The sequence below is a fragment of the Scomber scombrus genome, chromosome 12, assembly GCF_963691925.1.
Source record: "Scomber scombrus chromosome 12, fScoSco1.1, whole genome shotgun sequence".
NCBI classification, from domain to species: domain Eukaryota; kingdom Metazoa; phylum Chordata; class Actinopteri; order Scombriformes; family Scombridae; genus Scomber; species Scomber scombrus.
In genome coordinates, this window is record NC_084981.1 from 27847401 (window position 1) to 27851487 (window position 4087).

Genomic DNA, 4087 nt, shown 5'->3' on the forward strand with positions numbered 1-4087 from the left:
TATTATCGACCCTCCGATATTATCGGCCGATATTCACTTAAAGATGTAATATCGGGAAATATCGGTATCAGGTTTTTATAACCGATATTTGTTCTGTAGGCTTCAGCATTTCTGAGCCTGCATGAACGCAGCATGGGACGTTTACTGGGGTGCGCTTGATGACGTATAACAACAACAACAACATGCTAGACTCGTGGGCTTCTAACCGTAGCTAACCGTGGCTAACAAGTTCATAGCGTCCACCGCCATGAACACAAACACACAAACAGAAGGTTTACCTCCTCGTTGTCATTTTCTCTGTTATGTTTTCGGTGAGTCGCCTCTATGACGTCACCGTCAGAGTCTGGTGGGTCCCATCTGGGTCCTATCTGGGTCCTATCTGGGTCCTATCTGGGTCCTACTCTGCTGGAGACACAACAGCTGAGAGGACCGAGTGAGAGGACGTTCCTATAAAAGGTCCCGCCTCCAGAAACGGGGCTTATGTCTGTGGTTGGGAACTATTTCCAAGTGTTCCCTACGGATAGTAAATTTGTAATTTGCAATGACTGCAAAGCATCATAATAAATATGGCAGTGATATATTGGCACTTTTTTCCATAACTTAAGTTGAAGGTGTTCTCTTATTTTGCACAGACAGTGTTTTCATGTGGAAAGCCATGTTGCATTTATGTTTGCATCCAGTGGGGCATCACAATAAAATTAGGCATAATGTGTTAATTCAACAGTAGGAGATATGTTATGTTGTTACCTAATAGTTTTGGTGTAAAAAGCCTGCAAATATCGGTATCGGATGATATCTGTATCGGAAATTAAGAGTTGGGGAATATCGGATATCGGCTGAAAAGTCAATATCGAGCATCCCTAATTAATTGTCAAGAAAATGGTGAAAAATGTCGATCACCATTTCCCCAAACCTCAAGATACAACCCGAAATGTCCCAACCTACAGTCCATAACACAAAGATATACAGTTTACTATTGAATAGGACTGAAGAAACTAGAATATATTCACATGTAAGAAGCTGGAATGAGAGAATTTTAGCATCTTATCTTTAAAAAATGACTCAAAATGACGACTTAATTATCAAATTTGAAACTAGTTGACTCATAAATTGCAGCTCTAGTTTGTAACTCTGCTTTAAAACTTATCTTATACTTTCATTTGCATTTTTTAAGTTTGTTTGTGAAGCATATCATGATGCTTTTTTGCTGTATAGGTCTGAAACAATTATTAGTTGATTCATTTTGACAACAAATGATACATTGAAGTCACATAAATTCTGCATGGTTTGGTTCAAACTTTCAGGATTTCCTGCCTTCCTTGTAAAATTGATATCTTAAAAGACAGGTTCATAGGTTTTTTTTAAGTCAGTTTTAAACAACAGTCAGGTGTCCAAATGAACATTAAAGTAGGTTTTTCTTTCTTTAATGATTCCTGCTGGTCATACTGACTGTTAGAAGATCCCTTCATGATGCTCTTACAATGTAAGTGATGTATTTAAAGGTTGATCTGAAGCTAAATGAGTCTTCATCTTCATCTTCTATGTTTCAACGTTACAGTTTTTTTAGTACCAAAGTCTTTTTGTTACTATACTTCCACCACAGCTCAACAGGGAAACACTAAGAGGGAATCTGATGCTAAAAAGACTGTAAATGTGTCAGATATCACTTGATATGACTAACTCACACTGATGAAGCTCAATAGAAGCCGATCATCTACTTTAAAATACCTTTTTCTTAATATGAAGACTTTGGATTTTGTCCCTGATCACTTCCATTGTGAGTACATCATGAAGAGATCCTATTATATAATGATTACAGCAAGAAAAACCTACTTCAGTGCTCATTTGGGCTCCTGACTGATGAATATTCTCATTATTTGCAGCGTTCATGGTGTTTAAATGATGTTGGGAAAGTTTATCAGCTCAAAACATGTCAGCAGCGTATTTATAACGGACTAATAATGGATAATCTCTTGTTCTGTTTTTGCTGAATCATGTTGGGACACGAGGAAAGAGTGTTAGCAGACTGTTCGTTCTTGTCATCATCTCCTCTCCGCTTCTCGGACCTGACATTCATGTTTGTATGAATGTGTCCGTGCATGTATCACACCTCCACTATCATCAACAAAGATAACATACCTTCCCTTAAAAGAGCACACACACACACACACACACACACACACACACACACACACACACACACACACACACACACACACACACACACACACGCATCATGCAAATGTGCACACACTCTGGCTGACCTCCCTGTTTTATTTTTAGGAGGCGCTCCGTTGGTGTTGTAGCACACACCAGCAGGGTTGGTTTATCTGAACCTCGGCACCTCCTCTGACACACAGCTGACAGTCACACCAGAGAGAGAGAGAGAGAGAGAGAGAGAGAGAGAGAGAGAGAGAGAGAGAGAGAGAGAGAGAGAGAGAGAGAGAGAGAGACAAGAAAAGAAGTACAAAGCTGAACTTGACTGAAATTAAAACACTTGATCGAGAGAGAACAGACAAAAACATCCTGTTCTCAAGTAGTTAAGAGATGATAAGTATGCAAAACATAAATTACACATCTACACACCTTCCCGAACTCTCCGATCCTCCTCTGCCAACCAGCTCTTTGCCCCATCTGCCAACTTAACTACCACCATGGGGTCAAGAGCCCCATGGTAATTAACTTTTATTATTTTATATTTCTTGTTCTGTTGTTATCAGAAATATTGTTATTCTAATCGGCAGGTTGTATTACTAATCTTGTGGGGACATAAATGTGTTTCACAGTCACATTGTGGGGACTTCTATCGTTGTATGGGGAGAAAAAGCAAGTCCTCGTAATCTAGGTAAGTCCCCATAATGTAAATGATACCTTTTAGAATGAAGAGATGAGAATAACTACCACCACTATGGAGACTCTGCCCTCTGCTGGTCACAGTGTGATACTACAACAGTGATTTACTGAAGTGGTGCAGACATGTCCAAACTATTCCACAAAGGGTTCATGTGGCTGCAGGTTTTTATTCCAACCAATCGAGAGCATGACATGATCCGACCAATCAACTGTCTGAAGACTGAGCCTGGTTCTGGTTCTGAGGTTGCTTCCTGTTAAAAGGGAGTTTTGTCTTGCCACTATCGCCAAGTGCTTGCTCATGTGGGAATGTTGGGTCTCTTTAAAATTAAAGTGCCTTGAGATGACTTTGTTGTGATTTGGCGCTATATGAATAAAGATTGATTGATTGATTGAGATCAGCTGATTAAATCAAGTCAAGTCTGGTGTGCTTCTGCTTGATTGGAATGAAAACCTGCAGCCACATGAACCCTTTGTGGAATAGTTTGGACACCCTTAAAAGATAAGGCTGATGGATTGTCTATATTTTATCTTTTGGTGAACAACTGGCTGATGTGCAGAGGCAAAACATCAATGAATCAATCCTTCTTAATTGTGGAACGAGCTTCCTTTAAACATCAGACGAGCCTCCTCACTGTCCATTTCTAAAACTCGTCTTAAAACCCATTTTTAATCATTGGCTTTCAACCCTGCATGAGACTCTGCTCCTGTTTTAGTGTTTTATGGTTTGTTTTTAGTTGTTTTTAATTAGTTTTAAAAACAATAAACAATTATTTTAGTATTTATTTCTCGTTAATTGTTTTATGTTCCTGTGTTGTTTTATTTATTTGTGTACAGCACCTTGTTTCAGCTGTGGTTGTTTTAAAGTGCTTTATTAATAAAGTTAAGTTGAGTGTATGCAAAGTCACACATAACTGTGTTGTTCCAAAAAAAACTATAAAACACGTTCATGCATGAAGACGTCGGTCTGTTGGTCTGTTGACATCACTCTGGCAGCTTGTTGAGCTTTGACTAAACTGGTGTTTACTAAATGTCTGAGTCAGTTTACTGTAAAGAGAGTCGTGTCCTTGGCCTCTACCTGACACGGAAATACTAAAAAAAAAACTGTATTTCTTTATTATAAACTTGTGAAAAAAAGGTTAACTTGGCACTTAAATTGGTTTATTTTGTGTAATTGTTCATCTTTAATTACCAGTATCGTTTAGAATATATTTAAAGCTTCTTTTACTTGTTTTTT